General features: G+C 43.7%; 1 protein-coding gene across 1 annotated transcript in view; it reads left to right on the forward strand.

Annotated features, from left to right (window-relative positions):
• The window catches only part of HCRTR2 (hypocretin receptor 2), a 1,486,247-nt gene that overhangs the window by 246,977 nt on the left and 1,215,224 nt on the right, over positions 1-24,046 (forward strand). The window lies entirely within an intron of this gene.

Genomic DNA, 24,046 nt, shown 5'->3' on the forward strand with positions numbered 1-24,046 from the left:
TTGTTGTCTATTTATGTTGAAAGTAAATTTAACATTTTTGAGATTAATATTGATGTTTTCGACAAATTCAATTGCACTTAACTCATCCCCCTTCCATATGATAAAAACGTCATCAATATAACGCATCCATGTAAGAACATGATCAGTGAAATCAGAACTGTATGTGCGCTTGAGGACCTGCTCCTCCCACCAACCCACGTGAAGGCATGCGTAGCTGGGAGAAAAGTAGGCCCCCATCGCAACACCCCTCTTTTGTAGGTATATGTCTTTACCAAACAGGAAATAGTTACTATCAAGGCACCAAGACACTAATTCCATCACCATTTTGTTGTGACCATAACACTGTATTGGTCTGCTGCTTAAAAAATAATCCAATGCTTTTAATCCAGTGTGATGCTCAATACTGGTATAGAGAGATTCGATATCCAAAGTGATGAATATCGAAGCTGCAGTCCAAGGTATGGTCTTGATCTTTTTTTAAAAATCTCCAGTGTCTCTAATATATGTTGGCAGACTCGTAACTAAATCCTGTAGAAAATAATCAATATATTGAGTAACATGTTCTGCAACACCTTGTATGGCCGATATAATGGGCCGCCCGGGACAGGTGATATCTTCTTGTGCACTTTAGGGATTAGATAAAACCTAGGTAACACAGGATTTTCTACATGTAAGAACTGGAATTCTTCCGTAGAGATCATTCCTTCTCTTTTCCATTTATAGAGAATTTTTTTGAGATTATCTTTGGCTGCATTGTATTCCCTAAAAGTAGTTTTTGCATAACACGAGGGATCATTGAGCTGTTTATGTGCCTCTGCAATGTATTCCTCCTGAGGCCAAATAACAATGTTGCCCTCCTTATCAGATGTAGTGACAATGATATGATGGTCGTTGCTCAATCGTTTAATTAATGCAGTATATTCTTTTTCCTGTTCACTTTTGTATCTTCTCCTGTGTTTGATTTTATAGTGCAATTTTTTTAGGTCTTCCACTATAACCTCATGAAAGGTATCAATTGCGTCCCTTGGCATGTTCGGCATAAAAGTAGACTTTGGCTTGAAAGGGCTTATGTTAGCTCCTATTTGCAAGATGGTTGCTGCAGTGAGTTCTTGTTGCGTTGATGAGGCCTCCTTTGAGTCATCAATGTCGTGTTGAAGTTGATGCATAGTAAGAAATAATCTTGCATCCGCTGCTATCAATTCAGTGTTAGACTGTTTGTCCAAATTCTGTTCTCGTTCTTTGAGACCTGCTTTAATACTGAAAAACTTTTGTAATTTCAGTTTGCGCATATAACAAAAGACGTCTACACGTGTTCGTGTGTAGTCAAAATCACTGATGGGGCAGAAAGACAAACCGAGACTGAGAAGCTGTTTTTCAGCCTCGGAAAGAGTAATGGTGGAAATATTTGTTATGGTATTGTCTTTTATTGATTTTTGCACCAATACTGCCTTTTTGTTTTTTTGTAGGAGTTTCCACTTCTTGCGGCACTCTCTCCGTCTTTTTTTGATTCTTGTTCTTTTTTCTTTTGATTGCGTGGCCTCAATGTTTGCAATCGGTCGTACACTAAAAAATTGATTTCCTCACCTAGGTCCATTGTTTTGGACCTGTCATATGTTACTATGCTGCTGATACTACCTTCATCTGACGACATAGTGCTGGCCAAAGAATCACTGTCACTGTTGGCAGGGGCAAATTCAATATTTGTACTTGCCGTTGCCTCTTTTTGTAAAATCGCTGTGGTTGGCTGTTGATTTAATTTGGATTTTTTAATGTTATCAAACTTGCGTGCAAAAGTATAAATGCGCCCCTGCTCATAATCCTCCTTGTCCAGAGCGAATTTATATACTTTGCGCGCCTTGATCTTATCTTCTTGTTTAGCCAACCGTTCCTGCATTTCTTTTCTTGATTTAGTGATAAATTCATTGGGTTCAAATTTGCATACCAGCTCATTTATTTCGTCAATTTCTTTTACCAAAGCCAGTCTATCAATTTCCGCATATTTGACCAAAATTCTTACTAAGTTTGTTGATGCTTCCAAATTACTCTGTCCCCATTCCTTCAACATTTCCGGATTAGGGTTCTTATAACTTGGGGGCAAGTAGGATACGCAGCCCCCTCGGTACTCTCCTCTCCTCAATGTATTTGGATAGTGACTTGTGCTCCCACCATTTTGTAACTTCGGAGCACATACATTTTTCCAAACGCCTGAGTAAATTTTTAATTTGACTCTCACTGGTAGTGTCAGTACCGCCGTGCGTTTTCATTGCCGATACCCCTTTGTTGGTAACTGTCGGAAGATTGGAAAAGAGAGCATCTGCGGCTGCCTCCCTGCCGTGAACAGCCTCTGCTGACATAGTTATGCAAGCTCTGTTAATGTCTCGTAAGTTAATTATACGCGGAAATCTACCCGTGTGCTTCAGGAGTTCCTCTTGTGCCATATAATCCTCCCCACCGCCGCCGTTAGCCGTCTCACTCACCTCAGACAGGAACCGTTGTCGTGCCGATATGTAGTGCACGCCGCTTTCTCCCTTCGCTGCGGGTTTTGTATCTGGCTGCAATCGGGGGCCACCGCCGTAACTTTGTTCCCGAAACGTGGAAATGCTGGTTAAACGCGGCGGCCAACTTCAGAGGAGTGGATTCGTCGCGGACGTAACCACCGTCCGTATTACCAATCAAATAAACCACGATGTCCCTGCACCTCCTCCACGCCGAGCAGAGACACCAAGAATCCCAAAGATAAGGCAAGGATGGATTTTATTTACAGAGCTGCAAAAATCTGACGCGTTTCGGGCAGTTGCCCTTGCTCACAGATCGTCAGTACATAGTCCGCCATTTATTTAAATATGCTTTGTGTTCACCACGTGGGATAATAATCATAGAAAAAATACTGTATACACGAATATATTATTGACATCTGGCTCAGTCTTTTTTCTGTTTGAATGAAAATGAGTCATAAATTCATTTCACTGGAATCTGACAATAAAAGAGACATATATATCAAAAATGAAAATATAAATTTGACGAATAATAAGCATGAATGCAAATTCTTTTTCTAGCCACCTGTTTCATAATGTAAACATATATATATATATATTACCTACTGGTGATTGCCAGTAGGTAGTTATAGTTAGGACCTAGTTACCACAGGAAAATGGCAACATTCTATTCTCAATAACTTTGGCACCGATTGAGGAATCCTCGCCGAAATTTTCAAAACTAATTCTTTGTTGAGATCATCTCCTATGTTGAAAGTTTGGGGGTGATTCGTGAAGGGGGGGCCGAGAAAAAAGGGGGATCCTAAAACGTGTTTTTTCAATGTTAATTTCCATAGGAAGATTTAGACAAGGCTACAGGTCGAACGGGTGAATGGACTTACCCCAAAAAAAACAAAGCATGCTTTTGTTTATTTGGTGTAAATCCGTTCAGTAGTTTTTGACAAATATCAAAATTTATAGATATTGATATTTGGGAATTCTGCCATCTGATTGGCTGAGGCGTTACGAGTACGAGCTTGCTGGTGATTGGCTATGAGTGGTGCAAGTGGTTGCAAGTAGGAAGTGTTGGCCACCATTTTGTGATTCCGTTGAAACGAGTAAGGGGAAAAAAGGGAGAAAAAAGTGGTAAAGAGGAAGGTAGGAGCGCTGTGAGGTTTGTAGGGTGGGTGGGGTGTGCTGTAGAGAGTGTGTGAAGCAAATTATTTATCCCTACTGGTGTGAAAGTGCTGTTTTGCCCACTGTGGGATGGTGCTGAGGTGAGGTGCCGGTACACTCTGGGATGAAACTGTGCGTCTAAACTGAGAGCTGAGTGCTGTAAAGTGATGTGCTCTGGGCGCTGTAGCAGAGTGGGCGATGTAGCATATCTGTGCAGGTGGTGTTAGTATGCGTTTAGAGTATAGCGGGAGTGGGAAGCAAAGTACTTAGTGGTAACGGTATGAAGACTCGGGGATGAAACTGTGAGTGTAAGTAGTGAGTTTATTGCTGTAAAGTGATGTGTTATGGGCGCTGTAGGATACTGGCCGCTGTAGCATACCTGTGTAAGTAGTGTTAGTGTGCCTTTATTCTATACAGGGAGTGTGAAACGAACTACTCATCCCTATTGGTATGAAGAGTCAAATGTAGTGTTTTAGAAGCAGGAATAAAGGAATAATCGTGAAGAATATAATGCAGAATGTTGCAATGCCAGAGAAGGAAAATGGTAAAATGAGTTGTGTCTAAGAAAGTGGTTGTGTGTTATAAAGGGATGGAGTTTGAAAATTATGTAGAAAGTGTCATAATTGGACCCACTGGTGCAAGAGGTAGGGTATCCAGCTGATGCAAAGTTGAACCACTTCTGCTGTATTCAAACATAAGCTCCGGCATCGGTGAATTGTTTATCACATGTTACAGTTGAATGTGAAATGAACAATAGCTATTACACTTGAATGACTCTACATTCTATAAAGAAAATAAAGGTAGGATATGATTACCACATGTATCATTTAAGAAAAGAAAGAAATGAAATTGCAAAATGTAGTCATCAAACTTTTTATGTACCTTGGCAGTGCTTTTTTGTAACAGAAAATTAACAGTTGAATAGTTATCAATCTGTTGTACAGTAGATTCAGTGCGGTGCATGTCAGAATTGGTACTACTTCTACCCACATTGGAACTTTGAGGGTGAATACAAACATTTCGCTTCTGAGAAGCACATTCGGTACATTTGTAGTCAAACCGTACATTATTGTCTTCAGCTGTTTCAAAAAAACATTCTTGTGTAGAAAGCTAAGGCATCAAGCTTAGACAACCTCCAATTGCTTCTGCTGTAGTCAAATCTAAGCTCCTGCAACAGTGAATTGCAATTTATATGTTACAGTTCTATGTGACCTACAGAATAGGTATTAGACATGAATAAATACATTGTATAATGAAAATGAAGGTAGTTTACAATTACCGCACTGTGCCAACCGGTTCCTAAACAAAGTTGTCTTTTTACATTTTTATCGTGAGGTTCTGTGCAGAGGCTGACTTTGAGTAAAATAGTATGAAAGGGCTTTGTGAATAACAGGCAGGCAGAGAGGTGTGTGCACAAAGAATAGACGTGGTTTCTAAATGGGTGTCTGGTTTAGGTAAATTTTGGAAGTAAAAAGTGTATTTGTATAGGCCATATATCACCGATTCCTGGTTAGACTGGAGACGTAAGGGGGAATAATGAGGATAGAGTTCAAATGTCTGAGTATACTTAGAAAGTTATTATATCAAAGTAGTAGGATTGAAGTGTATTATAAAGAATTTAAAGGAAAAAGTCAAAAAAGATGGAAAAAAATCCATTCAAGAATAACATGAGTTTCTTACAAGTCTTGGAGATTCCAGTCCAGAAGTTCTTCAGCTGCTTGAGATGCGTAATGTTCCAAGAGGCTATTATTGCCATTGTGTGAGAAAAGCGAAGCGATCCAATTAATATCCTTGAAGGGACAGTAATGTTACTCGAATGTTGGAGCAGTAATTTGAATGGGCAGGCAATCTGCGATGTTGTGAAAGGTCACACGTTGCAGGAGATCTTTCACGGCTGCACAGAAATCCCATTGCGCTGCAATTCCTTTTAGCATTGCATTCGTCATTGCTCCGCTACCAGAACAATCACGTTCATGGTTTTCAAGATACTCCATTACCTGCTGGATATCTGGAGCGATTGTTGAGATGTTGGCAAGGCATACATCCATTCGCCAGTCGAATGGGCAAGTTTTGCAATCAAACGATGGTTGTACCCATATTGCATAAGTGTAGATAAATATTATGTTGTAGTTAGCTCCGATAATAGATAGAGGCAGGCAGCCGAAAAGTTTTTCCGTTTTTTTACAGTATTGATGTAGCTTGGCATAGAGGCGTATTCTGTCGGACATAGTTGTTACCATAGAGAGCGTAGCCATTTCTAGAAGTAGAATTAGTAGTAGGATGGCAGCAAAGAGGGTGAGAATTATGGGCACTGTTTCTGTTATTCCAGAGATGATCGAAAGAATGTCCGAATGTAGTCTGGTATTAAAAGAAGAACAGTTTGAAAGCATGTTAGAAAGCTGTAGGACACCGTGTTAAAAAAAGTGTGCCAGACCTTGAGTGTGACATGTGTTGAAAATTGTGTAATAATTCACAAAGTGTAATTGGTGGTTCATATTTAAAAGGGAGTGTATTTTATTTGAAGTTCGTGGTATCTGCAGTCGATAAATTTCTTTTGCAGAATTGCGGGAGACTTCTGTTCTGAACAAAGATGCTTTTAGTTTGGTTTGTTTGAAATGTGTTTTCAAACTAGGAATTGTAGGCCAAGTTGAAGTTTGGGAGTTAGTTTGTGTGGGTGGGAATAGATATTGCCACAGGAAGTTACTGTGTTTGAAACAGTAAGGACATGCGGTATGCCAGCTCATATTCCATAGGAGTGTATGTTATTGAGAAGCAGATAATTGTCGTTAGAAAGCAGTGTGAATGTAGGTGTGATTGTGGGAGTTGGCGTCCTTTTAAGAAAGGACGCAAGATTGGGAGCTGTAAGCTTAGAAGCGCCGTGTAGTTGGACATTCTTGTATAGTAATGAATGACTGCCATTGTGGTCGCACTGTTCACCAGTGAGAAAAACTTTTTGATGCTCTTTAACACAGTGATATGTAAATGGAATAAGCCACTGCTCGTGAATAAATGCGCTACCTTATATAATGACATTCAACATGACAAACAACATGTGCACGTAGCTGACTCAATGACAATACATACTATGGGAACCGTGGCTAGCCATGTATACAAATTAAACATGGCATGGCACCTCTGCCTCACTATGCAGAATGCGGGGAGAGATGAGACCAAAGTATATGTGAAGGTGGCAAGTAATTCTTGATTATAAAAGTATACAATGCAAAGTCTTGAGGGGATGTGCCGGACAGACTTGAGTATGCAGAGCACAGACATGTACATGTCAACATACACTGATGGTCTATTGAGTGAAGTGGACAGCGGACACAACCATGATAGTACAGTCAGTAGGAAAGATTACGGAATGGTGGCACGTACGTGCCTCCTCTCTCCCCCAAAATGTTTAGGGAAGTGGGCTGGCTCACCGTACGCAAGGCTAGCGTAGGGGTATGAATAAAAGGCACGTTTCTTTGGGTGTGCTTCTCTTCCGGATTGGCGAACATGTCTGCCAGGTCTGCGCAGCTTACACCGCCACGAGGCTGGCGCTGTGAGCGAAGGTGGGTGCGTGAATGATGTTCTCAGCCTGCTGGTACTCAGCAACCATCATGGCCGCTGTGACGCATATATGCCCCACAGTTCACCTTTCGACACCGCTGTATGTGAAAGAGGGCCGACCACGTGCCGGCGGAAGGTCCTGGGCCAATGTCTGCGAGCTCGGAAGGATCCTGAGATTAACGCTGGCTACTGCAACACTGGCACACAGAGCCCAGCCTGAGGCCCAGGAGCATGGAGTGCTCTGTATAATAGTAACACATTAGTCCAACAGGTACCGACAGTGGAACAGTGTTTTGATACCATAGTGGACAATGTTAGTACTGTATCTGAGAGTGGAGATGAAGGTACTCCCTTCGACCAGCTGCAACCAATTCTGGGTCCCAACAGTGTAACGGTGTCTTGATCCCATAATGGATGATGTCCGATAATACCTGCTGCTTGCTTTTCACAGAACTCCCTCTGTTGAGGTGCATCACACTCTGTGCTTCTGTAGCTAACTGCTGTACAGGATTATTGGGCTTTGTTGACTGTAGTTGCTGGACTATAGCGCAGTACAGCAGGTCCAAACAATGAAACGGGGTATTGATTCTATGATTGATGTTAGAACTGCTTCTGCGAGTGGAGATGGAGGCACTCCCTTTGACCAGATGCAACCAACTCTGGGCCCCAACAGTGGAACGGTGTCTTGATGCCATAATGGATGATGTTAGAACTGCATCTGAGAGAGGAGATGAAGGTACTCCCTTTGACCAGGTGGAACCAACTCTAGATTGCAACAGTGGAACGTTGTCTTGATTCCACAATGGAAAATGTCTGATATTACATTCTGCTTACTTTTTACAGAACTCCTTTCGTTGAGGTGGATTAGACTCTGTGCTTCTGTAGTTAACTGCTGCACATGATTATTAGGCATGGTTTATTGCAGTTGCTTGAGTACACAGCGGTACAGCATGTTTGAACAGTGAAACAAGGTCTTAATTCTATGATCGAGGATGTCAGAAGTTAAAGTGTGTGATGATTTTTGTGTATAGCTTCTGATGAGGTGCAACCAACTATGGGTACCAACAGTGGAATGGTGTCTTGATCACACAATGGACGATGTCCGATATTACTCGTTGCTGGTTTTTCAAAGAACTCCGTCTGTTGAGGTGCATCAGATTCTGTGCTTCTGTACTTAAGTGCTGCACATGGTTATTGGGCTTAGTTGACTGGTATTGCACGGAATACACCGCGGTAGAGCAGATCCAAACAGTGAAATGGGGTCTTAATTATATGATTGAGGATGTTAGAAGTTACAGTTTGTGATGATTTCTGTGTACCGCCTCCGATGAGGTGAAAGCAACTGTAGGTCCCAGCAGTGGAATGGTGTGTTGATCCCACAATGGATGATGTTAGAACTGTATCTGAGAGTGGAGATGGAGGTAATCCCTTCTACCAGCTGCAACCAACTCTAGGTTCCAAAAGTAGAACGGTGTGTTGACTCCACAATGAACGATATTAGAACTGCCTTTGAGAGTGCAGATGAAGGTACTCTCTTCGATCAGGTTCATCCAACTTTAGGCCCCAACTGTGGAACGGTGTCTTGATTCCACAATGGATGATGTCCAATATTACCTGCTGCTTGCTTTTTTCAGAAGTTTGTGTGTTGATGTGCATCAAAGTCTGTGATTCCATAGCTAACTGCTGCACATGATTATTGGGCTTGGTTGACAGTAGTCGGTGGAGTATACTGTGGTACAGCAGGTGCAAACAGTGAAATGGGGTCTTGCTTCTATGATTGAGTATGTCATACGTTAAAGTCTGTGATGATTTTTGTGTACCCCTCTGATCAGGTGCACCCAACTCTGTGCTTCAGAATCCAACGGTATGTGGCTGTGAGTTGTGAATGACCACTGGATTTGGTGTAGACTGCAGTTCGCAGGGTTCACAATTTAGAATGCATGGTGAGTGTTTAATTACAGAATCCAGTACTTAAGTAATTCGAATGTCTAGTGAAACATACACAATATTGTTTTAGTGTACTTGCTTCAAGAAGTTTTTTTATATCAGTTATAGGTTTAGTGAAATTACCAAAATTATCTTGGAAGTCCAAAGGAAAAGTGAATAGTGTAGAGTGTGGAGAGATGAAATCCCAATTAGAATTGTTTTGATTTATTCATTGTAGAGTTCTCTGTAATTTATGTTGTTTTATTTTGTAAAGAGGGAGTGAGAAAAAGTATTGACGGTTGTGTGTCTGAGTACTGCTTTTAATTAACAATGCAGACAGTAGTGTTCACAATTCAGATCGAGTTGCTATTGTAGATAATGCAGTCCTGTAAGAGAAGAGATTGCTGTAGTGTGCTCTGTCTGCACTACTCATACGCATCATTGCAGGCTCCGCACACGTTTTCTTTTCTTCGTGTATTGCAAACTGTAGAGCTGAAGTCAATGCTACGTGACTGTGGGCCCTTGCTGAACACTTTCTCTGGCCTATACGGCAGACTTCAGTGTTCACATTTGACATTGAGTCGGTATTGTAGATGATGCAGTCCTGTAGGAAAAGACATTGCACCACTGATATGCCTCATTGCAGGTTCTGCACACATTTTTTTCCTTGTGTATTGCAAACTGTAGAGCTCAAGTGAATGCCAGGTGGCTGTGGGCTCTTGCTGACTGCTCTCTCTGGCCTACACTGCAGACAGCAGTGTTCACAATTCAGATGGAGTCACTATTGTAGATTAGGTAGTTCTGTAGGAAAAGACATTGCTCCAGTGTGCTCTGTCTGCAGCACTCATACGCATCATTGTAGGCTCTGTACATGTTTTTTTTGCTTCGTGTATTGCAAACTGTAGAGTTCAAGTCAATGCACGTGGCTGTGGGCCCTTGCTGAACGCTCTCTCTGGCCTATACTGCAGACTTCTGCGTCCACATTTGACATTGAGTCGGTATTGTAGATGATTCAGTCCTGTAGGAAAAGATATTGCTCCAGTGCACTCTGTCTGCACCACTCATATGCATCATTGCAGGCTCTGCCCATGTTTTTTTTTAGTTTGCAAACTGTAGAGCTTAAGTGAATGCCATGTGGCTGTGGGCCCTTGTGACCGCTCACTCTAGCCGACACTGCAGACAGCAGTGTTCACAATTGAGATTGAGTCGCTATTGTAGATGAGGTAGTCCTGTAGGAAAAGACATTGCTCCAGTGTGTTCTGTCTGCACCATGCATATGTATCATTGGAGGCTTTGCACACTGTTTTTTGTTGCCTCGCTGGAGACAAGCTGGGTAGGTGAAGTCACTTTATGTATCTGTGGGTCCTTTGTAACCACTCTCTATGGCCTACACTGCAGACATCAGTGTTCATAATTCAGATTCAGTCGGTATTGCAGATGATGCAGTGTTGATGGCAACAGATATTGCTCCTAGTATGGCCTGTCTACAGCACGCATTATCGGTGGCTGTGCACATGCTGAATGCTTTTGATGTGATTATGTGAGTGCGCTAGAACTGATGGAGCGTTTATGATATAATCTTTTTGCGTATTATTTCAGATCTATTGATTGTGTGTCAGTATACCATAAGTTGTTGTCCTTTTACGATGGAATTATTTCTGTATTATTTCACATCTACTGTCCCTACCTTACTGCAGCATAAATTATTGATTCTTTTAATATTGAATCTCTGTGTGTGATCCAATGATTACTGTTGTAGTTGATGCTAGCAGCAACCATTGTCTGAAGGCTGGTTTAGACTTACCGCACACACATCCAGCACAGACGTCATTGGATATGCCACCATGGTAATAAAAAGGAGTCGAGCTTACGTGCCTGTATCCACTTCCACTATCTCTCTGTGTCCGTGTGTTCATTATCTATGCATGATACTGTCTCTGGGCCGTACTATATTACGTTGTGTTGTGGACAGCATATGCAACCATGTTGCCTGTGGTATTGGAGAAAATTTCGGAAATGTAACTTTTAGGTGTATGGGTATCATAGGTGGAGGCTACTTTACAGAGCATGAATATTGAACAAATTTTGAACAAAGCTCTCTAAGCAGAAGAGGTGTGTCTCATGAAATGCAGTACAGATATTGACTAAAATGGGTGGCGTTTTCAAACTGTTGCAATGGGAAATGTTATGAACTAATGACATTTTTTTTTATGGTTACATGGCAATCGCACAGCCAGTGCGCAATGAGACCGCACCCGATGTGATTTTGAGAAAATATATTTATTATAATCTAAGTTTATTAGAGTTAGAAATATATGACTTTTTAAAATATTTTTAATTATCGCTTGCTCTCATATACACTCTAAATTTTTTAGATATAGTTTTGAGACAAAAAAAAATGAGGAAATGGCATATGCGGCGCAACATCGTACGTCTATGACGTAACATAGGGCGTTGCAGCATGCACTCGTCGCATACGCAACACGCAGCGGGCGCGACCCTATACGTACATGACGTAACACGCGCTTGGTAATGCGTACCCGTTGCATACCAAAGTAGCAGCTGGCGCGACCTCATATGTACATGTTGTTACGCGGGACGCTGTGCCACAAACCCTTTGGATACGAAATTCGCATCATTTAAATGTGGTGGATAGGATTCACGTGTTGATCGAGCTTGGTAGACTACCGGTAAGGGACTGTAGTTTTCTCAAGAAAACAAAAAAAAAGATACATATTTTGTGGGGAAGATATAAAAGATTACAAAATTTGTAAAGTTTAAAAAAAGGTTGATAGAGTTGCAAAATATTAAAAAACAATTTGAAAAAATATTGGTTTTGTAAATATTAAAATATGAAATTAACATTTAAAAACCTTCGAAATTCACTGAAAAAACCATAGGTTTCAGGGACGTTATAGTTAGTTGGACATTTGACTCATATAAAACCAGAGAAATGTGCCTGTTATAGTTAGTTTAGCTAACTATAACCCGTGCACCTGCAATGCACTGCTGATGATGATCAGTGTATATCTGGCTCGCAATATATAGATAGGAATCAGTGGATGGATTTCTAGTATCTGGTATTGGTGTGTCTATGCTTCTCTGTATTTTAGAGTGTGTCTATCAAAGGTTACATTACAGTGTGAAGAGGTGTGTCAGACTATCACGTGGATGATGTCATCAGTGATGTCATCAGTGATGTCATTTGAGATGTCATCAGTGATGTCATGAGTGATGTCACTGACCATGTCATGAGTGATGTAATATGTGAAGTCATCAGCAGTGCATTGCAGGCGCACGGGTTATAGTTAGCTCAACTAACTATAACAGGCAAATTTCTCCGGTTTTATACGAGTCAAATGTTCAACTAACTATAACGTCCCTGAAACCTATGGCTTTTTTCAGTGAATTTCTAAGGTTTTTTAAATGCTAATTCCTAACTATAACGTCTGTAAAACCTATGTTTTTTTCAGTGAATATATATATATATATAAATCACACCAAGGATCCCACGACTCGTTCCTGAGTCGAACAAACGGGACCACGGATACCAGGTAAGTGCGGAGTTCTTTTCTTTTCCTTTATTTTTTAAGCTGACGCTTCGGCATGGTGGATGGCACGTTTCGCCCAACAAGTGGACTTGTTCACATGATGAGATTCTCATCTCCCTTTGTTTTTCAACACTTTTTTCCACACATTGCGTCATGTGATTAGTGAACCAAGAAGAAATACTTGATGTGACTTCTCATTATAACCTCGGTTCAATTCCATTATCAAGCACAAAACAGGAAAAGTTACACATAATGATACTAGGTCAATCCTGAATGCCATTATAAAGTGCAAAGTGCGTGATTATATATCGCTGTGTCGCAATCTTGGTATAAATACCCTTTGGTAGACTGAACCATAACAGCATAATCAATCCTGTGCAAACGGCAAAATAATTGATACTAGGTCAATCCTACATATAATTTTAAAGTGCAAAGTGCGAGATTATACATTACTATGTCACATTTTTGGTATAAATACCCATTGATCGGCTCAACCACAACAACATAATCAATTCTGTGCAAATAGCAAAATAATTGATAGGATATGTACGAAATTCATGGGATTAATCCAATTACCAATAAAAAGTCCAAATTGCAAACTCGTCACTGCTTCCAAAGCAACATTAATGTCATTTAATATACATATATATATATATATCTATATCTATATATATATATATATATATATATATATATATATATATATATATATATAAATGACAACTCCTAATCCAAGGGAATGCTCTGTGGAGGGTACGGCGGTTCTAAAAATATTGTTTTCAAAATTGAAATTATATTTTCATATTTACCATTTAATGTCTTAGTGACATCTCAAACTGTTACCTCTATTCCAGCTCCCTTTTTTATTTGCTTTTAACTCATTAAGATATGTTTGGAGTTAATTGAATGCATCTTGTTGTGTGGGCAAGCTAGACATGTAAGTTGGTAGCTGCTGATTTTGTGTGGTGGCACCGTAAGAGAATATATAAAGTGCTTCAACGTGCATTGTAAGGTGTATTGCGCATCTAAATAAAAATCTTCACAATCAATGACTGAGCAATATGAAATCAAAATAATATGTTTCTAAAGTTTTACATTTTTAAAGACGAGCGGGAATTGTGGCAGATGAAAATGACTGCTGCCAAAAGACATAAATATTAATGACATGTGTTTCTTATACGTTAAAACTTTTTCTGTTTAAAAAGAAGAGGTTGTACTGTAAGGACTAAGACAATGTCATATTATATATTTCCATGTTTTAACTTCAGTTTGTAGAATTTTATAGGATGAGAACCTAAAAAGACCATAGTAAGCACAACTCAATGTAAGCCAAAATCAGAGAGAAATCTTTGTCGATAAATAAATAAATGAACACTTTATAAATGTAGATTAAATATGATAATAAGTTATTAAAATCATTGCATAAATAACCATAAAAAGTGTAATATAAATATTCATAAAAATCCACAGAATTCTAAAAGACTACTCCTATAAAAAGTTGTACAGTTCTTGCCCATTGTTAAGTCCGTTAGGAGTGCGAGTTTCTAATTCAAGTATAAATCTTGCCTCCAATTGTCTTAGGACTTTTTTTCCTATTGCCTCCCCTTCTCATTGGTGGAACTGCTGCTATGACAAAATATTTAAGATCTTCCAATTTATTCTTGTGTACTGCCTTAAAATGCCTAGCCACTGGGTATGTCATGTCCAAGTTGACTATTGCTCTTAGGTGCTGCAGAATGCGTATTTGCACCTATAACTTGGTGCTACCCACGTATTTTAGTCCGCAAGTGCAGCTCAATACGTAAACTGCAAAATCAGTGCGGCAATTAAACCTGGCATTGATTTTGATCAAAGTGGCGCCATATACTGTAGTGTATTATGAGGTATTGGCTCCAAACTTACATGCCCTGCATGTGTTACGCTTGATGAAGCCATTGCGTGGTGCTAGCCACATTGAATTGGACTAGGTGGCATTAGTTATTAACTCTGGACTGGGCTTGACTAAGGCATTATGCATGGATCTGGGCTTCCTAAAAGTCAAAGCTGGAGGGGTCAGGAATAATTGATTCAGCACTATGTCAGTTTGTACTATGGGCCAATGTTTATTTATGATGGTCCTGATTTTCTTGTGTTGGCTACTATATGTCCTTATGAATCTCATTTGGTGTTATCATCTTCTTCATTGGAGAAATCCCCTTTCCTTTTCTTGCCTAGGGTGTTTGTATGTGTTAACAAATCCTCCCGGGATTTCATTCTGACCTTGGTCAAAGCTGTACTAATAACCTGGTCAGTATAGCTCCTGGCTACTAATCTAGACCTACTCTCTTTGATGCAATCTTCAAATAATTTGTCAGTGCTGCAGATTCTGTGCAGCCTTAAGAATTCACCATATGGGATACTTCTTATCAAGTGGGTCAGGTGAAAACTTGACGCATGTAGTGTTGAGTTTCTGGCTGTACTCTGTGCAGTGTAGTCTCTATGCTAGTGTCTTCAATATAGACATGAACATCCAGAAAGTCTATACATTTATCTTTGATTACTGCAGTAAATTGAAGATTGAGATCATTGTTATTTAATGTTTCAATAAAAGCTCTAGCCATGGCCTCAGGTCCCTTCCATACAAAGAATATGTCGTCGATGAAACGCATCCATCCTATGATGCGCTCATCCCATATGTCCCTGTATTTCACCCTGAGGACCTGCTCCTCCCACCAGCCCACATGTAAACACACGTAGCTGGGGGAGAAGCAAGCCCCAAAGGCTACTCCCCTTATTTGATGATATGTGTCCTTATTGAATAGGAAATAGTTGTTATGGAGACATAGCGATAACATTTCTAAAATCATTTTACCATGCTGGTACAGCTCCATGGGTCTACTTCCTAAAAAGAACTTCACTGCATTCATACCATCAATATGATTGATGCTTGTGTATAATGCACAAACATCAAGGGATACCAATAAATAATCAGATGACCATGGTATATTTTTAAGTTTCTCCAGAAAATGGGTGGTGTCTTTAATGTATGGCGACTACCAACTCCTGCAGATGAAAGTCCACATATTCTGAGATCTTTTCCAAGACTCCTCCTCTAGCACTGATTATTGGTCTCCCTGGTACTGGTATAGTTCCTTTGTGCATTTTTGGTACGAAATACATAACGGAAGTAATAGGAAACTCAGTTCGCAAATAGTTGAATTTATCATTAGTAATCAGATTTTCTCATTTCCATTTGTATAGATGTTTAAAACAAAGGGCACTGAGTGTAGATAATTGTTGTGCATTGGATTTTAAATATCACTGAATATCCGTTAGATGTTTCTCCGCCTCAATCATATAGTCTTCTCTAGGCCACAAGACTATGTTACCCCCTTTATCTGATTGTTTAATAATCACCTCATTGTGTTCTTGCAGTTTTTTCATTAAGTCCTGATATTTTTTTAACTTTAAGTTAGTGCCCTTTTTCCACCTCTTTATTGCTAGGCAAAGTTTTTTAATTTCTTCAATTACAATGTCTTGGTAAATATCAAACGCATCGTGCATCATGATCGGAACAAAGGTTGATTTTGGTTTGAAAGTGGATTGAGCTCTACCAGACACACTTGCTGCCATTTCTGAAATTAACTCTGAGCCTGGGATATCTTCCTGATTGGTATTTGTCAACTCACCCATGACCAAGAGAGTGGGAATATCTGATAGTGATAGATTGGAAACTGGCTCCACATTGGCTTGATCTGAAAAGACTGGGCATTCTGCACTTATTTTCAAGTTTTTTATAGCAAAGTATTTTTTCAATTTCATTTTACGGATGAACTTGTAGATATCTACTCATGTTTGAACGTAATTCAGACTGCTTTCTGGGCAGAACGATAACCTTAATGCCAGTGATTGGGTTTCTGCTTGGTTTAGTTGGATCGAGGATAAGTTCACCACCGTTAGCTTGGGACTCTATTTTTTGTTCCATTTTTTCTTTTGTTGCTGCCCGTTTCTTGCATTGCCGGACTTTTCTTCTGGCTTTCCTTATTTTGTTATGTCTTTTTGCGGATTCAGAGCGGGCTTTCCGTGGTATTAGCGTTTGACGCTGCGCCCACTGCCCAAAATCCAGTTCCTCTCCCGGAGTGAGGGCACCCATGTCTACCCTTCCTTGGAATCCACCAATAGCACTGCCATCAGAGTCAGCTTTACTGATGGTTGAGTTAGATTCTGGTTCTTGATTGATAGTACCTTGTGCCCCTCTTGGAACACAAAGGGATGTTAATTTCTTTTTCAAGACTTCACATTTTTATGAGAAGGTGAAAATATGTCCGGTCTCATAATCTTGTTTGTCCCGAGCGTACTTGAATGCTTTTCTCGTTTTTATTATATCTTTCTGTTTTTTTAAGCGTCCATCAATTTCAGATTTAGTTTTGTCAATTAATTCCTTGAATTCTAGTTTGGCCAAACTATCATTTGTTACTTGAATATCTTTTAAAATTGACTCTCAGTCAATTCTGGCGTATTTAATTTATATGTGGACCATACGCATGGATGCTTCGAGGTTGCTACTAGCCCATTCCTTTAACATTTCAGGATTTGGATTCTCAAAACTTGGGGCAAGTAGTATCCACAACCCAAGTGGCACCCTATTCACCTCTGCATATTTCTCCAGTGATTTCTGTTCCCACCACTTAGTCATTTCTGCCTTCATCAATTTCTCAATTTTTTTTTTTAAAGTGTCCGTACCTCACTCTCCGGTGGAATATTAGTAGTAGGTTGAATCCGTCCATTGCTTTGGACTGTTGGCAGATTTTCAAATAGATCAGCGGCCGCTGCTTCCCGCTCTCTTATTATCTCGCCAGCCTGGCTGGATATCGCTTGTTTATCAATTTGACGAAAAGAAACTGACAGACAGACAAAAGCTCTGTGTTGGCGATGTTGGTAAAGGGCAAATACGTTCACAGTCTCACGGAGCCCCGGATACTGTCCTTGCTGATGGCCCCCTACTTTGCCAACTGTGTGTTCATCTGCCCACCTCCCTACCTGCAAAGACCTTGTATTATGGCTGCAACTCTTACAGATTACCGGCTGAAACTCGGCAGGAATCGTCAATCGTCCGACGGGCGGCTCCCGGTTCCTCCAGCTGGATCTGCTGATTGCTGCATTCACCGTAACACTTCCGGGTGCAGGGGGTCACCAGTAAGAATTCCTTCCGGAAGAAACACAGAGTTAGGCTGGAATTGGTTTCGAAACATAAGTCCAGCACTCACGGGGTATGTTAACCAACACTTTATTGGTCCATAAGAACGCTGAGACACATTTCAGCAAAACTGCCTTTGTCAATGGCGGCCAGAGTGCCATATTTGCTCCCATATATACATCAATTTCTATTGCATCTGTGTACACAACATAAAGGAAGGACTTCTAAATGGTATCATTTAGCTTGCGCAGTGTGGGCACCATTGCTAAACGTTTAATAAACTGTGACATTCACAAAACCACATTTAACTCATAGTGTGACAGCTGTGAGAGCCCAATTCATAATGTCAACATTGAATCATAAATTGAAGTTTTCTTATTACACGGTTTGCGTAAAAAACACTAAGGTGCCGATTCCGATCCATGAAAAAAAAATTGCGTACGAATCGTATTCGTATATTTTCATGTACGAATCGTACAAGTACTTTACAAACTGCGAAGTACGATTTGTACGTGAAAAATACATACGAATTGCGTCGGGAAAATGGTCCGAGAGGGAGCCGTAAATTGTTACGTCCGAATAGCGTCGGGAAAAGTGTCCGATAGGGAGCCGGACATTTTTACGTGCAAATCGTAAAACAGAAGTCCGAGCACGCAAGTACGATCCGTACCGCCCGTCCGAATACACAACCGCATGTAAAAGGCCCCGTACGGAGCGAACGCTGTAGCCTACATGTACACGGGTAAACTTGTGCCCGGATACGAGTCGTACAGCCCCCCTCACCCCGCACATGTCAGCACCGTACCCCATATGTCAGCACCGTACCCCCTCTCTGCACCGTACCCCAACACTGTAGCACAGCCCAGCACCTGTACGGGCTGCACCCCAGGCCCGTCTCCCAGCCCCGCACCTGTACGCCCCGTACCCCAGGACCGTACCCCAGCCACCCACTTGTACGTGCCACACCCCAGGCCCGTCTCCCAGCCCCGTACTTGTATGTACCGTACCCCAACACCGTACCCCAACACCGTACCCCAGCCCCGTACCTGTCTGCACCATACCCCAACATCGTAGCCCAGCCCCGTACCTGTACGCACCATACCCCAACACCGTAGCACAGTCCCGTACCTGTATGCACCGTACCCCAACACCGTAGCCCATCCCTGTACCTGTATGCACCGTACCCCAACACAGTAGCCCAACCCGGTACCTGTACGCACCGTACCCCAACATCGTAGCCCAGCCCCGTACCTGTACACACCATACCCCAACACCGTAGCACAGCCCCGTACCTGTACACACCGTACCCCAACACCGTAGGCCAGCCCCGTACCTGTACGCACCGTACCCCAACACCGTAGCCCAGCCCTGTACCTGTATGCACCGTACCCTAACACCGTAGCACAGCCCGCACCTGTACACGCCGCACCCCAACACGGTAGCACAGCCCGTACCTGTACGCGCCGCACCCCAACACCCTAGCACAGCCCGCACCTGTACGCACCGTACCCCAACACCGTACCCCAGCACCCTCACCCAGCATCGCGTATGTACGGACCGTACCTACGCGAAAAAGACTCGTACAGAACCAGGACACTATAAAACAGCACAAGGAGGGTCAATTCGACTCGCACAACACCACAAAACACATCAACATGACAAAATACATCTCTATGACTGACCTGGCACATCCAAACAGGCAAACAGAGGCCCTAAATCACAACCACCTCTTATAACACACCCACCACAAATTCAAACACAGCCACACCCACAAATGGACCAATAAAAAGGGCCCACACACACAACCCATGAGCCTTTGCAACAGTCCCACTGCTCACAGACACCACAGACAAACAACTGAACCTTACTCACACCTTAACTACACCTTAACTTACACACCTTCACACAACCTCCTTCACAAACACCCCCTCTTCACCTTCACACACACACCGTCACATTCACACCCACACACCCAAAACCATCCACACCCACACCCCACACCATGCCCACAGACAAGAATCCAAAGTTCACAACGGCAGAGCTGGAGCTCCTAGTCAACAAAGTCATCAGAGTCGAGCCACAGCTGTTTGGAACATTGGTCAGACAGACCAGCATAGCCCAAAAAACCAGCCTGTGGCAGAGGATCTCAATAAGGTGAATGCTGTTGCACCCATCCGAAGGACCAGGCATGAATGCCAAGCCAGGTGGTACGATCTGAGCAGGGCAGTCAAGAGGAAAATGAACAAGGAATACGCCCAGAGTAACATCACTGGAGGTGGGCTGCCCCGCAGACCCGTACATTACCATCCCTGGGAGGAGAAGGTGATGGCCACGCTTCCGCCGGTGGGAGTACACGGAGTCGAAGGAGTCGCAGAGCCTGGTGAGTACACAAACAACTCACGTAACATGGGGGGAATGGCATCCACACCACAAATACACCAAATGCACGCAACTACCCCCAAGCCCTCACCGCACACTACCACACCCATAAACCACGCTCATGCCACTAACGTCTCCATGCCCCATTCACAAATAAAGGCAATGCCATGTCCCAGGCCACACCAACCACAAACCCAAGACTGGATGTCCGGGATGCTGGGAGGGTAGGGCTCACACAACACAGTGTGCAACTCAGAACCAGACACCAATGCCCACAGCCCATAAGGCCTAGGTACATACCCATGCACCATGCCCAATGCACAGGGACTGGCAAAGTACTGACAAGGTAGCTGACACTTGGCCCTGCTGTAGGCAGCACAATGCCCTCCTGTGACCACTGTACACTCAAACAACAACTCCACTAGCTCACATACCCAGCACAGGAACTCACACACACTGTCATGCCAGCATGCAGCATGAGGGGACAGACACATCACCTGGGAGACCCAATGACAAATCACACTACACCCAACAGAAGGCCTGGTCACACACCCCCCTCACACAAGCACACACCCCCGGGGCAGGCAACGGATTTACCCACTCTCACAATGGACATGTGACACAAAAAGAGTAATCCATAGCCAAATAAGCATCCCAGCCAAAAATCTACTGGCAAACACTCAGGAGAACATACCAAACTGTCCCCCGCAACATACCCATCCCCAAGTGTACATTGAGAGGAGTACTAGGCACATCCAACCACCTGGAGGAACTGTGACTACTTGAATATGTATGAAACATGGATGTGGCATGAAACAGCATTAACGTTGTCTCTCTCTCACACACAGGGCAACGTCATCGACCTCCCCCAAACAATGGGGGGGAACAATCACAGTCCCAGTTTCAGCGTGACGATGATCCCACCGGCAGCGACGACTCCCACCACTCCGTGGATGACCCCGACCAACCTGGCCCCTCTGGTGCCCAAGCCCCTGCAGCACCTGCTTCAGGTACATCTGTGCCAACCACCTTCCTGCCACATCCCAGGAGACACCCAGGAGCCCTGCTCGCACTGAACAACACAGCCAGTCTGACCAGGAGGGACAAGGTTCTCCGGGCACCCAGGAGGAGGCAGACGACCACGCTAATGCCATCCCTCAGGGGTCTCGTAGACCTGATGTGCCCACAACGGCAGGCCAGGCTCGTGTGGGCAGGGGTGGTGAGAGTGGAGGCAGGCGGAGGCGAGAACCTGACCAGCCAGCTGAGGGAAGCGGTATGGCACACATGCGCCACATCGTGGACACATACCGGCGTGACACCAGGGGCATCAGCCAGGTTGTGTCGAGCCTCACAGACATCAAGGGGACCCTCGACGAGATGAAGAACCTGCAGGCTGAGCAACATGCCAGTCAACAACAACACCAAGGACGGATGGAGGCAAGACTGGCTGAGCTCCTGGCGGTGCAAACGGACATGAGCCGTTCACTCCGTCGGGTCGCCGACAACATGGGCAACCCTCCCTGTGCCACCAAGCGAAGACCACCACCAGCCACAGGGAGGGAGGAGGGAGGAGGAGGAGGATTCGCCCGATAGAGCATCACAAGCATCGTCAAGGCCTGCATCTGAGGGTCCCGCGAGGAAGGTGGGTCGTCCACGGAAAAGACCGTGAGAGTCAGCAGACCATCCAGATCTCCCAGGTCACCTGGCCTGGCACCTGGACCTCTGGCGCAACAGCAGCACCTCACCCAATGACATTCTCTGCCACATGGACTTGCCGGTTACAGTCTGACCAATGATGAGCAACACTGTGGTCTGGACTCTGATGACTCCAACTGACAAGGGTCCCATCTCCCCCTGTGAAATTTGGATTCTATGCTCCCGGTAGAGCACCTTAGCACATCTACCAAAAGACTCACCAAACCAAAAATATTTTTTTTTTTCTTCTTATGAGATGTTGCTGTCATTTGGCATTAGTCCACAACATATGTGTGTGTAAATGTCTAACTATGCCTGAGTGTTGAACCAACTCCACCCATCCATACCCTGGGATCTGAGTCTGGTACAGGACACACATGGGTCACAAGTTATCATTCAATGCAGACATGGAGCACAATACTCACCTGTGATGGCCTCGAGCTGCTGAGGGGGTGCTAGGGAAACTGTGAGGACACACCTATTTGGAAGAGTAACATTAAGGCGTAGAGGTCATGCCTCATTTGGAGGTTCCCGGGGAGGGAGTCCCAGGTATGTGTTCCCAGGTGGGAGAACTATGTCCTGCATGCAGGAGTACGGTGGATCTGAAGAATGGTGGCCAGGTCAAGGTTGGATGCACGGAGATGGCACTACGGGGTCTCGGATGACAGTGTTACAAGGTTGGTTTTGGGTCAGGGTTGTGGCCTGCCTCCTGAGTGTGGGTGAGGAGTCTGAAGGTCATCCTGCAGCACAAAGTGATCCATTGCAGCTATCTCTGCTGGACAGTGATGTGGCTGGGGCGCGGGATGTTGACGCTGAGGTGTGCAGATGCAGCCTGGATGTGGACAAGTGTCCCTGGATTTTGGATGTGGCTGCTCCGTAGAGGGCAGGGCAGTATTTGACACGGATGTTGTCGTGGACCTGGTGGATGGTCCGTCTTACCTTGGAGTGGATCTATCTGGGGATCATGTGTATAATGCTGAGGGTGTTGCAGTGTGAGGTACAGATGCTGGTGATTACCATGGCAAATGTGAGCAAGCAATCCATGATGCACAACATCTTGTGTGCGTGGACATGGGTGCCTGTGCGGGGCTGCTGTGGGTGGGACACAGGCAGTTGACCCAGCTGTAAGGGGACAATCCTCAGATGTTGACCTCAGTCCTGTACAAGTCCAGCCTCAGGTGGCTGCTGTTCTGCCATTCATCTATGGATCCCATGCAATCTTGAATATTGGAACTGGAAATGTCTGCGTCCTTGGTGAGGGTGAGGAGCGCCTAGCTGTCAATGGCATACGAGTTGATGATGAGGTCGTGTGCGCATGTGATGGTGGATAGGGGGGTCCTGGACACATTGTAGATTGACACGCTGAGAGATGATACCTGTGCCATGTGCCTCACGACGAAAGCATACTACATGCAGAAGCCTTGAGTCCCACTCCCATGGCCTTGCAGGGGTACAGAGCCGGTGGGGAGTAGGAGGGACATGACCTGGTGGGTGTGACAGGTCCTGGAAGGTGTGGTGTGCTGTGTAGGCAGTCGGAGTTGCACACTCATCATGCAAAGGTATTGTGTGTGCGCTCAGTGCATGCCTGAGAGCAGGCGGGAGATGTGTGGATGGACCTTGCTTGGAGGGTGGCTGCAACATCAGACTGTAGTGTGATGTGGGTCATGCAAGGACCTGAGGGTCGTGCAGTGTGCACGTTGCATGTGCAGATGGTCCAGCCTTTGGTACCGCGTGGCCGCAACTGTGGCACAGACAAGCTGAAGACAGCCAAATGAATGTGTTGAGGGAGGAAGGGAGGAGCACCTTTGATGTGTGTGTGTTGCCAAATCTGGAAACTAAGTGTGCCCTTGCTGCAGTGGCTGCAACAGCAGGCGGCATGTCCTGGGACACACAAAGACTAGGATGTCAGAAAGGACTACTGCAACAGGTGTATGTCAAGGAAGGAGTTACCGGTTTGCAATGGCACACCCAGAGACAAAGGATGCACAATCACCAAAGATGACTGACACCGGATCATGAAAGAAGGTGTTGATGGCCCGTGGGGGGGACTAACATGCCAAAACACATACACAGCCATGGACATCTTGCACAATAGAGAATAAAATACATGAAGA

The sequence above is a fragment of the Triturus cristatus genome, chromosome 6 (genome assembly GCF_964204655.1).
Source record: "Triturus cristatus chromosome 6, aTriCri1.1, whole genome shotgun sequence".
Lineage (NCBI taxonomy): Eukaryota > Metazoa > Chordata > Amphibia > Caudata > Salamandridae > Triturus > Triturus cristatus.